Source organism: Felis catus, chromosome E3 (assembly GCF_018350175.1).
Source record: "Felis catus isolate Fca126 chromosome E3, F.catus_Fca126_mat1.0, whole genome shotgun sequence".
Classification (NCBI taxonomy): Eukaryota; Metazoa; Chordata; class Mammalia; order Carnivora; family Felidae; genus Felis; species Felis catus.
This window is the reverse complement of record NC_058383.1, coordinates 34,292,370-34,314,851: the sequence shown is the minus strand read 5'-3', so window position 1 is coordinate 34,314,851 and position 22,482 is coordinate 34,292,370. Positions and strand designations below refer to the sequence as shown.

The window sequence follows — 22,482 nt, the reverse complement described above, 5'->3', positions numbered from 1 at the left end:
AAGCTGTGGGTAGCAAAGGTCGTCATTCCCCTGAGGAAGTTTATCCTTCCTGTCATCACGGACTGAGGGGCAAAGACGGGCTCCAGGAACCCCAAAGCACAGGGTCCCGCATCCGAGGATGCTGTACCGGGTTCACCTGTATGGCGAATAGCTGTATGCGCCAGATGTAATGAATCTGGTAGATTGCTGCTTACAGGCGGCCCAAAATTATTCAATGGCTAGCGCAGGGAGCAGCTGATAAACAGCCAGACTGTGAGAGTATGTCAGGGCTTTGCCACCTTACAAATTACATAAGAATGGGCAAATTAGCATAGATGAGGAATCGATACACACAGTCCCTGGATCTTTCTTTTTCTGCAAGTACCTGCATGGGAAGAACTTAGAATAGGCAACAGGCCATCCTCTTCTGGAATATGCTGGAATACGGAGGAAGGTGGCTGAAAGCAGGCACCTCCAGTTTACAAATTATTGGAAAGGGGAGATGCTGCCTGGGTTGGAGATGGGGCGGTGGGGGCAAAAGAAGTACTCAGTGCCGTGAGCCCCAACATAGCCCTTATCATTAGCCTTGGACTCAGACATCTCTTCACTGAGATGTCTGTTCACTCACCTGTTCAACACATAGTTATGTTTTCTGAGCACTTCCTGGGTCCCATGCACTGTTCTCCATGTCGGGGGCACAGGAGTAAATGTCTCTGGGGACTTACATTCTGCTGGGGGAGACAGACAATAAAAATAAAAATAAACAGGGGAGCCTGGGTGGCTGAGTCGGTTAGGGGTACGACTTTGGCTCAGGTCATGATCTCGTGGTTCATGAGTTTAAGCCCCCTGTCGGGCTCTGTGTTGACAGCTCAGCCTGGAGCCTGCTTCGGATTCTGTGTCTCCCTCACTCTGCCCCTCCCCGACTTGTGCATGTGATCGCTCTCTTGCTCTCTCTCTCAAAAAATGAATAAACATTTAAAAATTTTTTTAAATAATGAAACAAAACAAAAATAAACATATAACAAAAGCAAGACCAGCAGGGGGCGATACACACTGTGTAGAAAGCTAAAAAGGATGCTGGGATAGAAGTCACAGGACGGAGGTGGGATGCCATTCTGATTAGAGGGTTCAGGGAAGTGACTTGAGGGGGTGACGTGTGAGCTGAGAGCTCACCCTCCCGACCTGCACTGTCCGCACGGGTACCCACCGAGCGCTTGAACTATGGCCAGTCCGAAGAGAGCTTGCCATCAGCATACAGTCCACACCAGAAGACCTAGTACAAGAGAAAGAGGTAAAATATGTAATTAATCCTTTTTACAATACTGATCAGATGTTATGATGATAATATTTGGGGCAATGGGGATTAAAGAAAATTAATTTCCTATTTATTTTTATTTTTTAACATGGCTACCAAAAAATTTGAAATTTCCCACGGGGCATCCATTCATAGATGGCACTGCATTTCCAATGGATGGCTCTGCTCCCGACAGAAAGAAAGGAAAAACAAGAGCAAAGGTTCGAAGCGTTGGGGCAGTGGGACATGTCTTTGTCCTCGATCTACCGCTCGTTGGCGATGTGAACTTGGGAGGTTCAGAGCATCCTTGGTGCTGAAAGGGGTGTTAATCACACTTTCCTCCTGTGGGCAACGACAGGAATGCATGAGATAAGGAGTTTACATTAAGGATTTCTTCTCGACTGCCTGCCATGTGGGAATGGAACAGAGCAGGTATGTTGGTGGCCCATGTGGCCATGGACATAACCCTTCCCTTCTGGAGATTCAGGAGAGCAAGGCTGAAATAATCTACTGGGCTTTCTTGGCTGTCAGCCTTCCTCTGCCTCCACTGTCTGTCTGTCCCGAGACCCCAGCACAGGCCCTGGGCCTCGCCTCCAATCCCAGCACCCCCTTTTTCAGCTGCTGTGGTTCTTTCTAGGTATGAGCTCATTGGAAAAAACAAGAGCCAATTTTCATCACAGAAACTTGGGAGATTTTACTATCATATTGATGTCTGGCTGGGAGCAGAATGAGCTTGTCCAGCCTCACTTGAAATTGGCTTTTCTGAAGCAGGCTTCTAAAGGAAGAAAGGATCATTCCACCGGATGGACTTCAGGATACCTCTCCAGCAGGGGCGGAGGTGGGGGCAGGGGACAGGGGACGGTGGCCTTCCAGAACCTCCCCTCCGGGGTCTCTCCCCAGCTCGCTCTGTTGGAGGGCTCCCGCTGTGGATGGCAAGTGGCAATGTGGCGACATGGGGCTAAGAACCACTGGTTGAGGTGGACGGGGTCGTTGGGAGCTTTCAGTGAGGTTATTGAAGCTGCTTTAATGCACAGCAGGTACTCAACACATTCTGTTTCTCTGTTCTTTTACCACTCTCTTCTCCATTTCCTGTGGCTTGGGAAGAAGGGGAGGCCCATCCCATGTCTCCGCTTCTGTCCTGAGAGAATCAACGTAATTCTCCTCCAGAGCCTAGTGGGCTCTTGGAATTGAAGACAGCATGGTGGGCTCTTACCCAAACCCACTTCTGGTCTCCAGTGGTCATCTATAGGCAGCACACTCTATCCTGTGCTTTGTAGACATTATCTGTTTCTCCATTTGACAGGAGAGGAAAGTAAGTCTCAGACTTCATGAGACTTGACAAGGCCCTGTGAACAGCTAACTGGCAAAACCAGGACTCCAAAGCCAGTATTCCCAATACTCCATTCCTACCTCCCAGGACCATCCCAGAATCACCCCAGAACAGCAGGTGGTCTGTCTTCTGCTTAAAAACTCCAGTGATGATAAGCTCACTACCTCACAAGACACCTACCAGCTAGCACTTACTGTGCATGAATTGGATGCCACACTCTGTTCCAAGGGCTCCGGTTACTCAACTTATCCTGATTCTACTCCTGTGAGGCAGGTACTGTTGCTTCCTTCTTTCCAAGGGGAAGATATCAAAGTCTCCTCTGTTCACTGACTTGTCTGCAAGATAATAAATGACAGACCAAGAGCTAACAAATACCAAAGCCCAGACCCTCCGTCCTTCTGAGGAATTTCATGACCTATATGCCTAGGGGGACCCAGGAGAGTCCAGTGGGTCCAGTGGGCACGGCAACTGGGTGTCTCCACCACTCACTAGAGACCATCACCAATGCCTACAGATGGGAGGGCATGTTTCAAATGGCCGTCATCCTAAAGACGCCTCAGACCCTCTGTACACAAGACAAACCCCTGCCTAGAATGAAAGCTGTCTGTGAATGACCCATCAGCATTCCTTAAGAAGGCCATGCTGCTCTATTCACGATCGCCTCCTACCGTATGTGATAAGCTGTGACGTATGGTGTTCATTTACTCTACTGCTCCCGCAGAAATATGGTGGGCACAATCAATTTCCTTGTTTGTTCTCTGACCCACTGTTCTTGGGTTAAGCAGCCTGCTTTGTCTACATTTGTCAGTTGATACAAGCTTCTCCCTGCCATAGGCACTGCTATTGATGAACATCGTCAGAATACGGAGCCTTGAATAATGTATAAAGGATTCAACATGCAAAGTGTCCCTAGGAAAGGGAGGGGGGTTGGGGGTGGGGAGAGAGAGTGTTATATGTTTTCTCTGTTGGAGCGCCTTCATTTACAAAGCATATTTGTCAAGTCTTTTGCTAAGAGTAATGCCACGGAACAGCCTCCCATCATTCTTGTTAATGGGACTGTCTGTGTGTTACAGTAAACAGCTATAACTCTTCTGCTAGAGCCATTGTACAAAAGGCAGAGTTTTTCAGCATCCAATTAAGGGTGTCTCCAATTTGCCAGCCAGCATCATGAGTGCTGTGGCTCAGCCATCAGGCAACCTGGGCATTGTGAGGCTTCTCAGAGGACAGAGGGAGCTGGGAGGGCTGGGCCGCCCTGCCTACACTCAGCCAAGGGGTCTGGAACTCAGCTCTCGTCCTGGACAACCCCTGCTATCCTTCAAAGTCTACCACGTCATACCAGCTGAGTGTTCAAAGATGTCGGCCTGGTATGCCAGGTCTTTCCCAGACTCTTACAAAGACAGGAGAACATATGAGCTCTGGGACACATCCACATGCGTTCCAATCTCAGCTCAGCTACATGCTAGCTGTGGGACCTTGGGCAAGTTACTTGACTTCTCTGAGCCTTGGTCTCCAATGTGTAAAAGGGGATAAATCACAACACTTGCTTTAGAGGGTTGTTTTGAGAATCAAGTGAGACTAGGTGATGCACAGTCACACGGCCATTGTTAATCATCATCATCACCCCTAGCCTCGGACATGGCTTTTTCCTCACCTCTCTGTGCCTAGTAGATCAGTATACATTTTTCACATTTCACCTCCTGACAACTGCACTCAACAGACACTCGTCTCCATTAAGATTCCCAGTAGGGAGGGAGCTGCCATGAACCAGGTCCACACATCTCTCCCATAACTACCTTCTGGGTAGGTTCTACAGCCCCATTTCACAGATGAGAACACTGAAGCTTGGAGAGTTGCAATCGCTCACTGAAGGGTTCATGGCTCTCAGGTGACAGAGTAAGAGCTAGACACCCAGCCTGCCTGGATCCAGAGTCCTGTGCTCCCCACTTCTCTCAGGTCTAGCCATGATCCCAGCCCAGGGTCAGGCCTCCCCACCTGGCCCTAATTACAACCTTTTCGGACCGTATTCCCACATGCGTGGGGCTCAAGGAAGCGTCTAAAGTCCTTAGAACCACAGAATGTCTCAGTTTTATTCTTGCATGTATTTATTTTTTAAATGTGTGAGATGCTAAGAACCTAAGCTTGTCATTCATTTCATGTGCCTGCATTTTGTGGTCTGAGAAGCAAGGGTCTGGTTTCAGGAGCTCACCCAAGGCCACGCATAGAGTGTGTGGCAAAATCAGGGTTAGAACCCGGATCCTCCGATCTGTAATCCACCCCAACCAGGCAGACACATGATCTTTCCAAGATGTCTATTCACTGGCTCTGGTTTTTGTGCCTTGCGGGAGGAGGATGGAAGGGTCTTCAGTCACCTGCCTCCTGTCCTGGTCTGCATCCCTCCCCCTACAGTCCTGCCGCCTCCTCGGTGTCACTTTGTCCAGAGAGATGGAGAGTGGCTTAAGCCTTCCTCCAAGAGGAAAGCTTTCATATCCACTCACTCGGTCCCCAGCACACCATCTGAGCATCAGCTGTGCTCCCCATCTCGTGCTGGGAGCTGGGGAGCTGGTGATGGGCAAGACACAGACTTCATTTGCAAGGTTCTCCTACAACACTGGGGAAGAAGGAACAGTAACCAGGTGCACACAGAGGGGCTGAGGGGCATGTGCTGCAATCATGACTCCTGGTGGCATGTGTCCAGTGCTCGGTTTTGCATAGTGCTCTTCTAAGTGTTATGAAAACATTAACCCATTTACTCCCCCAAACCACAGACAAGTGGTTTACCATTTCTTTGATCACCTATAGCACAGAAAGGCTCTTAAAGTGTTCCTTAGTTGATGGAAGCACATGCAAAGGGCGATAGGACCATAAAAGAGCGTCCAAATTTGGGAGAGATTTCCAGACAAGACCTGGTCGTGGAGGAGATGATTCTTCTTAAAAGGGAAGTGGTTCCCCCAAAGATGGTTGCACATTGTGAGCAGAAGCCCAGATGAGGACGTGCAGGCACAGGTCTAAGACACTGGGGCACGAGAGAGCATGACTTGTTTGCGGAACCAAAGTAAGGCTCTTGTGCTCTAGGGGAGGCCTCTTCCGAGGCACGAACAGACCGAGGACATCTCTCAATGTCCCCTTCCTCAAGGCCGTTTGTCCCTTAAGCAATTTCACTGAGCACTCACCGTGCACCAGGTTATGAGACGACAGAGGTAAATAAGACCCAGCATGTACCCACAAAGGGCTCCCTGTTCAGAGGGACAGGCAGACTATTTTAAGGACTGCATTGCAAAGACAATGCTTGACACTCGCCTGGGGCACTACGGAGTGTGGGTGACAAGCGCTGAACCAGGGACATCCAGAGAACGTGGTGCCTGTGCTGCATCTCACAGTGTGATGAGGAAGAACCCAGGTGTTCCCTGCGTTTGAGGTCAAGGGGCAGCAGCAGCAGAAGACGCGTCAAAGGAGCACACAGCGTGAGCAAACGTTCGCGGACAGGAAGTTAGCTGTCATGTGCAGCATCCTTGGCTGTTACAACAGCCATCCTTCCCTTGGCGCGTGTCCAGGCATCAGCCCACCAGGTGTTCTGGGAAGATAGTCCCCGCCCTCAGAAATGAACCATAATCTGTCTGCACCAATCACGGTCATGTCAGTGATTGGTGTAGGCACGTGGTCCAGTGGTAACCAATGCGGGAGCTTCTGAGGAAGATATTTCACCCACAGTAAGAAACAGACAAGGAGGGGCGCCTGGGTGGCTCCGTTGGTTGAGCGTCAAACTCTTGATTTCAGCTCAGGTTATCATCTCATGGTTCATGGGATCGAATCCCTCAGCAGGCTCCACACTGACGGTGCAGAACCTGCTTAGGGTTCGTTTTCTCTCTCTCTCTCTCTCTCTCTCTCTCTCTCTCTCTCAACCTCCCCTACTCAAGCATGCTCTCTCTTAAAATTAATAATAAAAATAAACTTAAAAAAAAAAGAAATAGACAAGGAAAAAAAACCTCCCCTTCCTTCCTGAGGATGCCGGAAGGCAGGATACCTCTCTCCAGGTTTCTTACAAGGACAAGGACACAGGCTGGAAGGGAAATGATTTATACTCTAAGTGCAGAACAAAGAATAAAAAGAAGTTGTATCCTTATTGAGATCATAGTGCCTCCAAAGCAACCAGCCTGGGACTGTCCACCTCTGGACGTTTTATTATGTAAGACATTAAAGACCTGTATATTCTAAGTCTCTTATTGGTTTTTATTTGTTTGTTTTGTTTTTTTAATGTTTATTTATTTTTTGAGAGAGACAGAGGGCAAGTGGAGGAGGGGCAGAGAGAGAAGCAGACACAGAATCTGAAGGCTCCAGGCTCTGAGCTGTCAGCACAGAGCCCGACACAGGGCTTGAACTCACGAACCGTGAAATCATGACCTGAGCCGAAGTCAGACGCTTAACTGACTGAGGCGCCCCAAGGCTCTGTCGGTTTGAATTCTCTTTCTTATAACGCAAAGTATCATCATGTCCAAGGAGAAGCTACCAGCGGCAAAGTGTGGCTAAGGCAAAAGGCAGCAGTGGTCAGTGGGGATGGGAAGGTAGGTTTGGGATGAGGAAAGCCCGCACATTAAAGGAAAGTTTCATTCCAAGGTCAGCAGAGAGAAGGAGAGCCAGGGAGGTGTGGGGCTGCAGGAAATGGAGGTTTAATGTTTGTGTAAATTGAAAGAAGGAATCTACTTGGAAATGAGAAAAAGCAAGATTAAAATGGAAAACACAGCCCCAAAGCTATTAATACCCAACAGATCCAAATTGAAAAATAAAAGCAATGGGTGAAGCATATAGTTCTCAAAATGAATTCGTGTCATAAACCATTAACATCAGCTCTACCTTATTACCTGTAATTCCAGGGAGAGGGGCTGCAAGCCGCACGGGGCACATGTCTGATTGGAGGTGTGCCAGAACCCTGCTCCCAGGCCAACCCTCCTCCCTCCTCTTGAGACCACCCTGCTCTCAGCATCCTCTCTCACTCTTTCAGAGGCCAGGGAAAACCCAAGCTGCCCTTGTCCTGGGGAGGATCTCAAGCATCAGCAAATGTGGTTGCCAAGAGGTTCTGAAGGTGTGCAAGCTCCTGGTGAGGTCACCCCTTCTTTCCTCCGTTAGGCATCCCTCCCTATATAGATCTCCAAGACCAACCTGTCCATGTTAATGCCCATTAGTATTGAGCAGTGTCAGCTCTGACCAGTAAATGTCACCTAAACCTGGGCCTCATTCAGGGGAAAAGGGGGCCTGGTAGGGGGCTGTAATGTCCCTGAGGATCCTCAAGGCCCCCCACTGTAGCACCCACACACATTACCGCTTCAGAACCCTTAGCTCTGGCATATGACAGCACGTTGTTATAACGGCTTGTGCTTTGAACCCAGACTCCGATTCAGATCTTAGCTCTGCCATGTCCCTGCCACATGACCTTAGAATCGTCAAGCATCAGCTTCCTGATCCACAAAATCAGGCTAAGTATGCCAGAGTCTCATGTGGACCGTGAGGATTAAATCAGAAGTGCTGAGACCAGGAGGAGCTCAGGCAATGTTGATTTCCCCCCACTGGTCTCCCAAGCTCTCATGGCCTCTTCTGAGGTTGTTCTTCCTGCTCTAGAAAGGGTTTGGGGTCTGCAGGGTGCTGGAGAAGAGACAGGATACTCGCATGTGGCCCATTTTTCCATCCTTGAAAGTTTAGGTCCTCTGTAGACTGAGAGGCTCCGCTGCAGAGAAGCATCTCCTGGGAGACTGAAGGCCATGTGTCACCTGCACAGGAGACTCAGGGTGGACCCACAACACCTGAGTGTCTGGCCACCAAAGGCTGACCCACTCTCAGCACCCACATCAGCCAGTGAATAAGTCCAGAATGGCCTTCAGTCGGGAAGGATCTGCCACAAGCTGTCTGTCTGCAGAATGCATCAGAAACCCCTTCCCTGCAAACAAGCTGGCCCAAGCCACGCTGTGGCTTCGTGTGGAACGCTAAACAGCTCTTTGTTCTCCCTCTCTCTGCTCTGCCCCTCTCCGTGTCATTACCACACAGCAGCCAGAGCTATGCGGAGCCACTCAGCTCTTCCCCGCCGCCCCGAGCAGGAAATGCAAAGCCGTTAATTGGCCCTCAAGTTCTTCTATGATCTCACTCGTCCTCTCTCACTACTCCCGGGAGTCCCTTCCTCAGCCCAAACTTAGTCTCCTCACCTGTGAAATAAAGACGATGCTGGCTAAGGGTGACGGGGGACTAAGCAGGAGAAAACACAGAAGACATGTTGCACTAGGCTAGATGGCTCCCGGATGCTACAGAATTTCCGAAAAGCGGTTCCTCACCCAGCAGACGGGCTTCATCTTGTCTAAGTAAGTACCCTCTCCTCTCTTCACAGGAGACTCTGCTGGCACCCCATTTCTCCTGGTCTCTGCCAACCGTGCTGCTCAATACACACACACACACACACACACACACACACACACACGTGCGCGCACCCCTAATAGACAGCCAGCCATGGAAGATTAGCTCCAGGAGAGCTGAGAGGAGCTGATGCACCATGCCGCTAGCAGCAAACGAGCGCTCCTTTGCAAAGAGCTGCAGGGCACAGCAAAAGGCTGCCACAGCCCCCAAAGTGCCCACGTCTCCCCAAGGCTCCCCACCTTCTTCCACAAGCCCAGCCCCAGTATCCAGCTCAAGACCACGCTCCCCTCCCCGGCTGGCCCCACCTTCTCCTCCACGATGCACACTCTGGCTGTCTGGGCTCCATGGAGTCAGCACCAAGAAGGCCCGTGCACATCTCTGCCCTCGACCTGAGTCTCACTGTCCGGGGTCCAAGGAGCGCCTCACGTGAGCCACAGTTAATTGATCATCAGTCTCCACGGGGGACAGGCCCTTCAGCTCTTCCTAGGGCCCCCCAGCAAATGTGAGGCGCAGTCTAGTCTTTCAGGGGACTCTTCCTGTCTCACGCATCCACTCCAGCTTTAGGGGTGTCTTTCTGTTAGGCAATTCTTCATAATCACCTAAAATATAGTTCGCACTGGGGCAACAGAATGCATCTAAGACTGAGATGGAATGCCCTCCACCTGGGCATCTGTATGACCTGGGCATCTTCGTACAGCACTCTGTACGACCCTCATGGGTTCGGGTCCCTTGCATGGTCCCACATTATGCTATCTCATCATCTTATCATGCTTATGTCTTCAAGCAAGCGTGGACCTCCTTGAGGACAGAGGCCAGGTCTTCATCCGTTGTTCCATTGAATTGTTTTGTTAATTATTTTTTAATGTTTATTTATTTTTGAGAGAGAGAAAGAAAGAGTGCAAGCAGGGGAGGGGCAGAGAGAGAGGGAGACACAGAATGTGAAGCAGGCTCCAGGCTCTGAGCTGTCAGCATGGCTTGAACTCATGGACCACAAGTTCATGACCTGAGCCAAAGTCGGATGCTTAACCAACTGAGCCACACAGGTGCCCCCCATTCAATTTTTTTTTAAGGTAAAGCAAAGCAAACAAACAAAAAAAACAGACTGTGGAGCCTCACAGACATGAATTCAAATTCTAGATCTTCTCTGCACCAGCTAGGCAACCCAATGAGACACTTAGTTTCTTTGAGTCTCCTGCTCTTGTCTATAAAATAAAGACGAGAATCCCTGCCATGTAATGTTATGGTGTTGAATAAAGTGAATATAAAGACAGACACGAATGAGAGAAAGAAGAGAAACCAACCATTGCTGAGTATGCACCATTACTCCAGATGCAGAGCAGATGCTGAATCCGAGTTCATCCCCTGCCATGTTTCTCACACACGCCCTCCCTCCGCCCTGCATGCCCTCCTTCCGCCCTGCACTCCCTCCTTCCGCCCTGCACGCGCCCTCCGCCGCTCAGCACCCCATCCACTCTCCATGCCCCTATCCGATGTCAGCATCGCACTGAGTGCTGGCGGTGTGACCACAAAGCAGGTGCACTCCCCATCATCAAGGATTTTGCACTTTAGTGCAGGATAAAGCAAAGGAAACAGAGAAGTTACATTGTCATGAGACAAGAGGATGGCTGTGCAAAGACTGGCGGGACCGCACCAGAGGAAACGTCTCAGGGACATAATAGCAAAGTGATCCCTGAAAGCCGAGCTAGACGCGGCAGGATGAAGGAAAGGCCTGAGGCACGTTCAGGGCACTGGAAGGGGGAGGGGATAAGAACGCAATAATGGGCGGAAAGCTAATCATGCCCAGCCTCATCAGCCAGGACTAAGGGCCAGGCATGTTTCAATGGCAAATGACAAAAAGTAAGCTCAAACTAGGTTTACCCAAAAAGGAGAAGACAGTCATCCACCTAGCCTGGTAAGGTACCTGCATAGCCACAAAACTGGAAGATTCAAGAAGCAGGGCCTCAAAAGCCCCATCCATCCTTCCTCCACTTAACATCGCTCTTCAGACAAGGTGCAGTCAAGTGCTTGGAGAGGAGAGTCCATATTCCCCTGGTTTTATCAGTCCCAGCAGAAAAAACAATGATTTTTCAACATCCCTATATGTTGCCCAGGCTGGGGTACTTCTGGCTCTGCTTGGGTGACACGTCCTCACACTGAGCCACTTATAGTGGCCCTTGGAGGGGCCACTCTGATTGGTCAGCTCCAGCTCATATACTCAGTGCTACACAGACAGTCACAGGGCCATCACACCATGGTCAGGAGTATGGACAGCACTGGGTGGCTGAGTAAAACATTTAAAATCTCTGACAGCTCAAGAAATCATGGCTGAAATTATGGAAAGAGCCTAAATGTCCATCAACTGATGAATGGATAAAGAAATTGTGGTTTATATACACAATGGAATACTACGTGGCAATGAGAAAGAATGAAATATGGCCTTTTGTAGCAACGTGGATGGAACTGGAGAGTGTGATGCTAAGTGAAATAAGCCATACAGAGAAAGACAGATACCATATGGTTTCACTCTTATGTGGATCCTGAGAAACTTAACAGAAACCCATGGGGGAGGGGAAGGGGAAAAAAAAAAAAGAGGTTAGAGTGGGACAGAGCCAAAACATAAGAGACTGTTAAAAACTGAGAACAAACTGAGGGTTGATGGGGGGTGGGAGGGAGGGAGGGTGGGTGATGGGTATTGAGGAGGGCACCTTTTGGGGTGAGCACTGGGTGTTGTATGGAAACCAATTTGACAATAAATTTCATATATTAAAAAAAAATAAAGACAGTCAAAAATGGTAAAAAAAAAAAAAAAAAAAAAAAAGAAATCACGGCTGGATAACACAGTCTTAAGAGGAAAGGAGAGATGGGCAGCTCGGGGCCTTTCTGAGGTCTACAAACAAAACATGCCCAAAGAGTTTACTTTATTTTCAATTTTTCCGAAGACCTTTTCTCCCAGGGCATCCAGGGCTGGCTCTCTGACCTTGGAAAACAGACCTTTCTGGAGATTTCAGCCCCTATCACTCAGAAAATGGAAGGGGTGGGGCAAACAAGCTTTTCTCCAGACCCCAGATATCAGGAAACCAAGACCTGAGTCCAGTGACTGTCAAAGTCGGGGAACAACTGGTCAGTCACCTTTACTGGTGTCCTACCCTGAGTAGACCGCAGCTCTCCCTCTCTCCCTTTGCCTTTGCCAAGAGAAGAAAAGGCAGCTATGTTCTTCCCTGCCGTGTGGCCGAATTCCAAGGGCCGCTTGTGACTTCTATAAATTTTCCTTTATTTATTTTTTTTTTCCTTCAAGCCATCTGGGACTCTGGAAAGCAGTCTCATTCAGTTTCGGGTGTTTTTCCTCAAGGCAAAGGATGAGTACCCTGGGGAAGAAGCTTGCCTGACTCTCAGGGTCGTGGAAGTTTGGGAATCTAGGCTCCTGTGGCCTCATCAGTCGGGGGGGGTAGTGGACGGTTCCTGGCGCCTGCTGGGGAGTTGGGCAGGCTGCTGTGTAGACCGCAGAATCCCATCCTCCGAGTCCTCAACAACACCCCTAACATCTTCTCTGCACTCTCTCCTACGCAAGATCATTTTGGCCGAAAAGTCCAGAAGCATAAATCCCAGCATAGTGCTGAACCGTATCAGTTCCTTCTCGTGACCTTAGATGAGCCACCTGATGTCTTTGAGCCTATGTCCAGGTCTGGAAAACGAGGATGTGATCTGATTGTCTTCTTCTGTCATCATGTCTACAAGCAAACACCTCACGCAAACCTCACTCGCCTCTCATTTTGTGGCAGAAATGGCACTAAGAGGGGCAGCCAATTGAGTTGAGTTGTAGGACATTTTGGCCATATGGTGCTAAGGGCTGAATCGTCAAGTCCCCATCGTCAACCCAGTGGTGAACATCCTGGCCCAAGCCTCATTTTACAGACGAGGAAACTGGAGCACAGAGTGGCCAAGCAAGCTGCCCGGGATAACACAGCTAGTAAGCGGCAGAGCAGGGATTTAAGCACAGACTGTCTGATTCTACAGCCCATGATCACACACCATTATAAATACCAAACTGCCTCTCAGCAGGGCTTATGGACAAATAACACAGCTTCTACCCCTGAGCTGCTCTCCATCCAGAAGGCAGGAAGTCTTTCATGATGTTGCTGTTATATTTATTTTTCCATCTGCAATGTTTGCATTTGAGATGGCTCTCCGAATTACCTTTTCTCCTGCCATTGCATGGGATCGAATAAATATTGGTTGGAATTACCAACTTTGATCCCGACAACTACACCACGGTGTAGTCGTTATCAGCCCATCTCGCAGATGGCAGAATCGTGGTCTCAAGTCCCAAAGTCGATTAAGAGCTTAGATCCTTGGCCTATCAGATTCCACATCTTGTCGATTAACCCCCAGGCTGCACAGAGTCTGTGTGGGGTCCTCTCCCCCACACAGGCCTGCCTGCCTGCCTGCCGTGGCTGCTCACCTCTCAACTTTCAGAGATCTGAATCTACATCTGTTACATGGAGACCTGAGGGCTTTTTTATCCTGGTTCAGATTTCACAGATGGTGGGGTGACAGGGGAGATCATTTACCAGAGCCTCAGTTTGGAGTAGGGATACCATGGAAACAGGCAAGAACTGCATGATTTGTTCTGTTTTGACCCTATTTTCATTTGGATGGCTGGATATAAATCAGCGCTTCGTATCCGACATCAACCACAGCTGTCTGGGACAACCACTAGATATTCAGGGAGGTGAGGCACCTGTTCAAGGCCACCAGCCTGGACACGGGCTGACCAAGGAATTGAACTCAGGTATTCCTGACTGCAAAGCTCCCCTGTTTCCTGCATTTTATATAATATGTTGTCACCAACATTACACTATCACTTATATCAGTAGCTCTCAAGGTGGCAGGTCACAAACCAGCGGCACCAGAATCACATGGGAAGCTTTTAAAAGTTCAGATCCCTTTGACCCATGACCCATCTCTAAGACTGATTCTGTGTGTCCCGATCAATGTCTGGGAATACAAAGGGGGTTTCTGGTATGTGCTTGTTCTGTTTTTGCTTTAAGCTTCCTGGGTGATTACAAAGACCAGCCAGGTTTGGGAAACACAGCCAGGAGTGCAACACACAGCTGCCTGCCCTCCACCTCCGTATCGAACACAGTCCATGGACCTCTTCTCAGAAGGTCCGTGAGGACAGCCGATCCCTGCGACAGATGATGTCAATGACTCACGTGAAGGAGGTATGGAATCCAGAATGGCCATGGTGGCGAGATGTTCTCAACACATTCTCCTTTCCAGAAACTTCTGTAGGAAGAAGTATAAGTAGAAGGTCTTCACCCAGGGCAGAAACACTCAGTCATATCCCTTAAAATTATACATCCTCAAAACTTAAAAGTTCGACAATACCAAGTATTGGTGAGTCGGTGGAAATAGGTATTTTTTAAAAATGTTTTTAAATAAATAAATATTTATTTTGAGAGAGAGAGCATGCGAGCTAGAGAGGGGCAGAGAGAGAGGGAGAGAGAAAATCCCAAGCAGGCTCCACGCTGTCAGCACAGAGCCCAACGTAGGGCTCGATCTCACAAACCGTGAGATCATGACCTGAGCCAAAATCAAGAGTCGGATGCTTAACCGACTGAGTCACCCCAGTGCCCTGGAAATAGGTATTCTTTAACAGTACTGGGAGGAGGAAGGTAGAAATTGGTCATCCCATTGGAGAGGAAATTTCAGATTCTATATACAGTACATAAAAACCTTAGTATGTCCATATCTAAATTAGTTTCTATATTCCACCTTAGAGAAAAACTCACGTTAAGTGCAAAAATAAAAAGCACATTCGATGAAGATCAATTCTAAAAAATTGCAAACAGCCTAAATATCCATCAAGAGAGGGTCGTTAGATAAAGTCCATCTCTCCGATACTACAGGGCCATGTAACTGAACGTGAGAGGTCTGGACGCACTGACATAAAGAGATGCTCAGACATACCATCAAGGGGAAAAGCAAACTGCAAACTAATTCAAGCAGCAGTACTCTTTGGTCTGTGTGTATAAAGAACACTGTATATACACAAAAAGACATAACTCTACGTGTGCATATTGAAGTGAAATGAAAAGACAAATTTTGAAATGGTGCCCTTCAACCCAGTCACAGTCTTTGCCTCTGGGAAGCAGACTCTGGACCTGCAGACAGGGGTGGAACTGTGTCCACAGGGCATGAATTCTCTACTATAATAATATAGTCGTGTGCACGGTTGTGACCCGTCAGCTCGTTGTCTTTGGAGCCATTCATCTCTTGGAAGAATCAGAGTCTTGAGTTTATTTTGTCAATAGTCACGGCCTGTGTTAATGGAGGAAAATTTTTGTTATTGACTCAAGGGTACGGAGAATGACAGCACTCTCGGGTACCAGGTCCCTACCATACAATGAAGGCTTGACTTCAGGAGATGTGTGGGGCTCCCCGTGGGAGCTGAGAGAGGATTTGCAATATGGTTGGACAGGGAGAAGGGTGGTCCCATCCCTTGACACCTTCTTCCTCCTCCCTCCCCACCATTCTCATTTGGAGCTTGATGGAGGAACCCATGGCATGATGAACTGGTTCCGACCACCCAGCCGCGGAACAGTTGCATGAAACGGTTTACCCACGGTCATCATCCTCGGGATCCGATGGGATGCTGTGTGTTCAGAGAATGTCATTTTGTGTTCTTTCAAGTCTCAGACTTTGTCCTCTGACTTCCAGAACAGGAACCCAGCCCCGAGACTACCCCCGCTCGGGTCATCTTTCCTACCACCTCCCCATTTGCAATCCGGAAAGCCAAACTTGTTGCGTTTGAGAAGCAGGCATCCCTGAGCCCAGTGCCGTGCAGCCCAGCTATTTCTGTGGGCTGTGTGCCAGCCCGGCCCCCCAGCAACCTGCCTCGGCTGTCGGCACAACTCCGACGTGTCAAAACTTTCGGAGAAGAGTCATTAGTCTCAGAGAGACGGGGAAGGAAGGATGTTTTGCCTGGGGCATCTCTTTGAAAAGGTCTAACTTTCTAAAATGGTAAATAAGCCAGACTTCTTTTGCGGGGCTGCACCGAGGGGCAGAAGTGGCTCCGTCAGGGTATGACCTCCGGGAGCCAGCTGGTGTGTGAGACATCATTACTTCCCGAAGTTTTATCCCTTCCTCCGCCGCGTTTCTGCAGCGCAGCCTGGGAAGCCAGCTCCGAGAAGAGCCTGCAGAGCTCCGATTACACAGGCAAGCACCGCGCTGAGGATTTTATTAGGTGGAGAGAGTTAAAAAAAAAAAAAAAAAAAAAAAAAAAAAAGCCAGAACACTAGCTGGGGGGAGAAAAGCCCTTCTGCCTTTAGATAAAGGCGAAAATTATTTTATAAGCGTCTGGAGCAGCAAAGCTTGTGAAAGGTGAATATGCCATTCAGCCGGGCTCCTAATCTTCAGCTTGCAGGGCCCACGTTTCTGAGTCAGCTCGCGGAGACTCCAATGTGATCAGGGAAAGGAAGATTAGGCCTAACAAGATATGACTGAAAGTCTCAGGTCGCCTGTGACAGCCTCCAAGTTCGGATTCCCTGCCTCTGCTCTGAGGTCTAAATTTTAGGGTCTAGTTACCTCTTACTTAAATCCCATAAACTCATGTTCCCTGGGTATTCATCTTTTATCCTCCTGTTCTCCTGGAATAAACTGCTCCAGAGCTAAACACCTTCACCAGTAGTGGCTTTGGAAGAACCACCAGTAGGCAATCGTCTCTCATTTTAAAGAAGGGAGGGGGGAAGGAGGGCAGGGAGCGGGGAGGAGGGGTGTGTGCCTCGCTGAAACTGCGCTAGCTGCAAGCAGGGCCCTGCTGTGAATTCGGGCCTCGGGGGCAGGCGACGTGCCCCCAGCTGCTCATGTGCGTGGGCGGAGGTGCGGCGAGCAGGGCAGTTCCGCTGCCCCTACAGACTCTCTCAAACCCACATTCCTCCCTGGTCCCCACGGCCACTTCCCCCATCCGTTCCATTGTCACGTCTCCTCTCTGTAACCCTCACCACTGTCTCCCTGCCTCTGTCCCCCTCTCCCAACCTAGCTTAGAGCTGCTGTGGTGGCATCTCTGTCTTCCTCACATACAGTCAAACCTTGGCTCGTGAGCATAATTCGTCCCAGAAACACGCTTGTCCTCCAAAGCGCTCGTGTTTCAAAGCGAATTTCAAGAAGCATTGGCTCAGCTGTGATCAGGTGACGTTCAGCGTCCCGTGCTGCTCGCATGGCAAGATGTCCCTCGTTCATCAAGTTAAAAGTTATGACAAGTGTTTGCTCATCTTGCAGAACGCTTGCACAAGTTACTCCCAGTCCAAGGTTTTACTGGGTTTATGGAGCACCTACTATGTGCCAGGCAGCATGCTTACCACTGGGAGAAGAAATTGCAAAAAAAAAAAAAAAAAAAAAAAAAAAGGACAGACACCATCCGTTATGAGCTAAATTATGTTCCCTGCCCGCCCACATTCCTACGTAGGAGAGCTAGCCAGCCTCCATATTTCAGAATGTGACTGTGTTTGCAGACAGGGTCTTTAAAGAGGTGATTAGGTTAAGATGAGCTCATGAGGGCAGGAGCTCATCCAACGTGACTGGGGTCCTTATCAGAAGAGGAGATTAGGGGGGTGCCTGAGTGGCTCAGTTAAGCATCTGACTCTTGATTTTGGCTCAGGTCATGATCTCATGGTTTCTGAGATCGAGCCCTCATCTGGCTCTGTGCTGACAGCACAGAGCCTTCTTGGGATTCTCTCTCTGTGTCTCTGCCTCTCTCTCTCTGTCTCTCTGTCTGTCTGTCTGTCTCTCTCTCTCTGTCTGGCTCTCTCTCTGTCCAGCTCTCTCTCTCACAATAAATAAATAACTTTTAAAAAAGGAGAGGAGATTAGGGTACAGACACATAAGATGATGTGAAGTCACACCCACAGGCCAGGGACGGGGGAGTCAACCCTGTGACAGCTGGATCTCAGACTCGCAGCTTCCATGACTTGGGAAAATAAATTTCTCTTCTTTAAGCCACACAGACTGTGGTATGTCCTTATGGCAGCCCCAGTGGCCTAACACCCTCCACGGAGATTAGGGTTTAGTGGGGGAGACAATAATTAGCCAGATGACTATCCACCCACATGTACAAGTAAGTACAAGAGTGAGTGGTAAGTGTCACAGGGGACAACGAACGGTGAGATGCGGGTGTGAACGTGGGCACCGAGGCAGATAAATACTGAAAACAGAGATAAGAATAGACATTGAGATGTGGACGTACACAGATCCAGGATATGGATACAGATGCAGATACAGGTGTGATGTGCGTGTAGGTACTGATGTGGATATAAATAGCAACATAAATAGCACTGCTCTGGTCTCAGGTGAGCTCAGGGATCCCCGCCCCCCCGAAAAAGCAACATTAGAGTCAGGATCTAAAGGAAAATGTGGTCAGGGCGCCTGGATGGCTCAGTTAAGCGTCTAACTTCGGCTCAGGTCATGATCTCGCGGTTCGTGGGTTGGAACCCCGCGTCGAGCTCTGTGCTGACAGCTCGGAGCCTGGAGCCTGCTTCAGATTCTGTGTCTCCCTCTCTCTCTCTGCCCCTCCCAACTCATGCTCTGTCTCTCTCTGAAAAATAAACAACTAAAAAAAATTTGAAGGAGATTGTGGTCAACTAAAAAAATGTGTACATTTGGATATATAATTTTTATGATGTATGTGGAGAGAAATTTTCAAGTAGAGAAAAAGTGTATGAGAAGTATCGAGGGCTGGAAGCAATGTGACCATTCACGAAAGCCCATCTGAGGCTGGATGGGAGGGAGCGATGGTGGAGGGCAGCATGGGAGAGTCTGAAGGAGTCAGGGACGGCTCCCACACAGCCTGGACACAGCTGACAAGGACCTTTGGGACCTGGCTCCAGGCCCTCCTGTCTTACATCTCTCCCTGTGGCATCCCCTGGAGACAAACCAAGCTACACATGGGTCTTCAAATGCTCTGTGCCCTCTCTTCCAGTCAAGCCTTTGACAAGAATGTTCCCTGGGCCAGAGCACCGGCTCACTCTTGTGTTCCGTCTTACTGATCCCTTAAGACTCGGTTCGGAACCCAACTCTTTAGGGGAAGACTTTCTGAGTCCAGCAAGTGAGGTCCACTCTTTGTTTCTTCAACCAAAGTTTGTAGGGCTTCTGTCCTATGCAGAGAGACCTACAGTTTCTCAGGACAAGGGCCTCGTGACGTCCAAAGTGCAATCCCTTCCCGTGAAGGGGTCTCCCACTCTGGGGCCCCCGTTCCTGCCCTCATGCCAGTAACAGCAGTGGCACATCCTTGCAGACGGCCGTACACGCTGGCTGCTGCATTGGGCGGTCATGTTTACTTTGCAAACTCCTCCAGGAGCTCCTGACATTCAACAGGTGCCCAATGAACGTTTGATAAGTTGATGGATAAACGTATTTCAATAATCACTCTTCACATGGAAGGTACTATTCCCCTCCTTCTTCAGTTTTGTTGTTGTTGTTGTTGTTGTTGTATTTTGGGGGGGGGGGCTTATTTATTTTTGAGAGACAGAGCATGAGCAGATGAGGGGCAGAGAGAGAGGGAGACACAGAATCCGAAGCAGGTTCCAGGCTCCCAGCTGTCAGCACAGAGCCCGACGTGGAGCTCGAACTCACTAACCGTGAGATCATGACCTGAGCTGAAGCCGGACGCTCAACCGACTGAGCCACCCAGAAGCCCCCTCTTCTTCAGAACAAGTGTTGGCAAACTTTTGAAAGAAGTCCCATAGGAAACAAAAAAAAAAAGCTGTTAACTAAACCATTTAAAATACAACCACCATTCTTGGCCCCCAGGCCATACTTTATCAACCCTTCTTTGGAGTCCCACAGCCAGTAGGCAATCAATCAACCAATCGATCACCATTTATAGATGATATGATCAGGTCCCAGACATGTTAAGTGACCTGAACATACGTGCACCACGTGTTTATACCTTCAGTTTCCCTGGATCCTAGGAATCCCCTGTGAGCCACACAGCCTGGTTTCAGTCACCGGATGTCTTGCCTTTCAGCTGTGTGACTGTGTAATTACCTAACCTCTCTGTGCCTGAATTTGTACTTTAGTAAACTTAGGATGATGATAATTGTATTTGTTTACCTAGGGCCGCCGTAATAAATTTTCACAAATGGGGGAGCTTAAAACAGCAGAAATGTACTCTCTCACAGTTCCAGACGCCAGAAATCCGAAATCAAGGCATTTGTAGGGTGATGCTCCCTCGGAAGGCCCTAGGGAAGAATCCCCAATTGCTTCTTGGAGTTTCTCAAGGCCCCTGGCATTCCTTGCTTGGAGTTGCGTCCCTCCAGCCTCTGTCTCTACACGGTGTCTCTTCCGCGTGTCTTCTCCTTTCTGCCTGTGGCTTCACCTCTTGTTGTAAGGACACCTGTCCTTGGATTTAGGGCCCACCCAGAAAATCCAGGACGATGTCATCTGGAGACACTGAACTTCATTGTATCTGCAAGGATTCTTTTTCCGAATGAAGTTGCATCCATAGGTATTGTGTGGACGTATCTTACGGGAGCCAACCATGCAATGTACTATAATAATTGTATACAGATATAGATACAGATGTACATAAATATCTCAGAGGGCTGATACAAGGATTCAGTTGGTTCACTGGGCTCAGCACAGTGTCTGACACATTGCAAGCAATTCACAGCACTGGGTGTCATTAATCAAAAGCATTCATTCACTGAGCACTGACCAGCATTTACCATCAGCTAGCCCTGGGCATTCTCTGCACATTCTCTCATGCATCCTCAGGATAAGCTCGTGGACAGGGATGCCATGAGCTCCAGCTTACAAGAAGCAAACCTGGAACGTTCTGCTATGCCCAGCTTCCTCCTCTTGTCTTTGACCCATTCTTCTCTCTCTCCTTGAGCCTGTGAGACACTGCTTCTGGGGTGGGCATTTTATCTCCTGGACACTTTGCAGGACAGGCTGAGGGGAGTTAAAACTCGACCCATTTCTCTCTCTCTCTCTCTCTCTCTCTCTCTCTCTCTCTCTCTCTCTCATTTGCATGGTTTCCCGCATGCGGTGAGGAAAGGGGAAGAAAGGAGAAACTCTTAAAAAGGTTTAATTGCACCAAGATGCCATTGCCGCCAGCATTCCCAGTCTGACTTCTGTCATGCATTTTTCATGCAGCCTCGGGAGAGGGAGCGCGGAAAACTTTCCCTTCTACGTGAAAGTCGATGAGCCTCGCGGAGCCCTGCACCCAGCAGCCCCTCGCACAAGAATATTAATTTAATTAAGCTCCTAATGGCAGATTTTACAATGAGTTCTGGGGACCTGCAGATACCTCTCCTGGATCTCGGCACCCAGCCTAGAAAAGGTAAAGAGGTATGGCCTCTACCCATGTCCCTGCCCCACGAATTCTAGCGGGTTACTAAAGACAGAGTCTTGAGAGGTAGGGACCCATGGGGGAAAGGTGAGAGATTTATTCTCAAACCCTAAATGAGATAGAGGAAAAAGCACAGAAGACCCAGGTTCAAGTCCTAGGCATTTGCTGGCTACGAGTCAGTGGCTTAGCTCGTCGGAGCCTCATTCTCTCATCTGTGAAATGGGAATAACAATACTGAACTCGTGGACAGGTTGTGAGGACTTAACGGGATGATGTGTAAGAAAATAATGTGCAACACAAGTGTTTACTCCTCTTTGTACGCTTCTCCTATGTTTTAGTCCCCTCTGTGTTTTCTTGCTTTCTCATCTGAAAGATGAGGGACCTACCTGGACCTGGGCCACTCCGACTCCTTCCAAATGTCATTCCTCTGGAATATGCAACAGGTCCCTTCCTCTTAATCCACAGTTTGCCCAGAAAAGGAAGGTCCAAGGCGTGAATGCAGAAAACCACCCTCCCCCTTTCCCCTCTGTCTTCTGGACACTCCAGAGCTCTCTGCTTCCTATTCCCCACCCAAGCAGAGAAAAGAGGTTGCTTTTAGTCAGACATTTTCAGAAGGACTTCTCCATGTGCACCTGGAGCGCAAAGGAATGTGGGGGGTAAGATCATCTCACACCATTTGAAAGGGTAAGAAAGATAATCACATCAAACTGTGGCACACTGTCAACTCTAACAGGAGAAAATCTTGAAATGGGGCAAATTGACAAGTATTAGGACAATCCTGGAAGGCTTCCAAGAGGAAGGAAACTTGAAATTGTGTAAAAAAGGTAATTAATTAATTAAGCAGTCATTTGCTGTGTACCCACTACATGCCAGAAACTGCTCTAGACATGAGGGATGTGGTGATAAAAAAAAAAAAAAAAAAACCAACCCATAAAGTCCTAGATCTTATGGAGCTTACATTCTGGTGGAAGAGAGAGAAATGTACACATTAATGGGATGAGATCATCTCACAGAGTAAGAAAATGAAATCGGCCGGAGCACTATCTGAGAGCAGCAGCTTGGGGTAAAGGGAGTAACATTAGACTGGGAAGGAACTCTTTTTATGAGATCTAAGGATCAAAAGAACCACCCAGGCAA

The 22,482-nt window shown here is 48.8% G+C and overlaps 1 long non-coding RNA gene across 2 annotated transcripts in view; it reads right to left on the bottom strand.

The window, feature by feature from the left end:
• Window positions 1–14,359, bottom strand: part of LOC109495309 — a 116,273-nt gene extending 101,914 nt beyond the window's left edge. Inside the window, exons 1-3 of one of the 2 annotated variants that reach the window (XR_002738935.2) lie at window positions 14,210–14,359; window positions 1,187–1,252; window positions 608–710 (exon numbers count right to left, since the gene is read on the bottom strand). This is a non-coding gene — a long non-coding RNA (uncharacterized LOC109495309). The remainder of the gene's footprint in view (window positions 1–607; window positions 711–1,186; window positions 1,253–14,209) is intronic. The other variant, XR_002738936.2, reaches the window with a different exon arrangement.
• Between the last annotated feature and the right edge of the window lie 8,123 nt (window positions 14,360–22,482).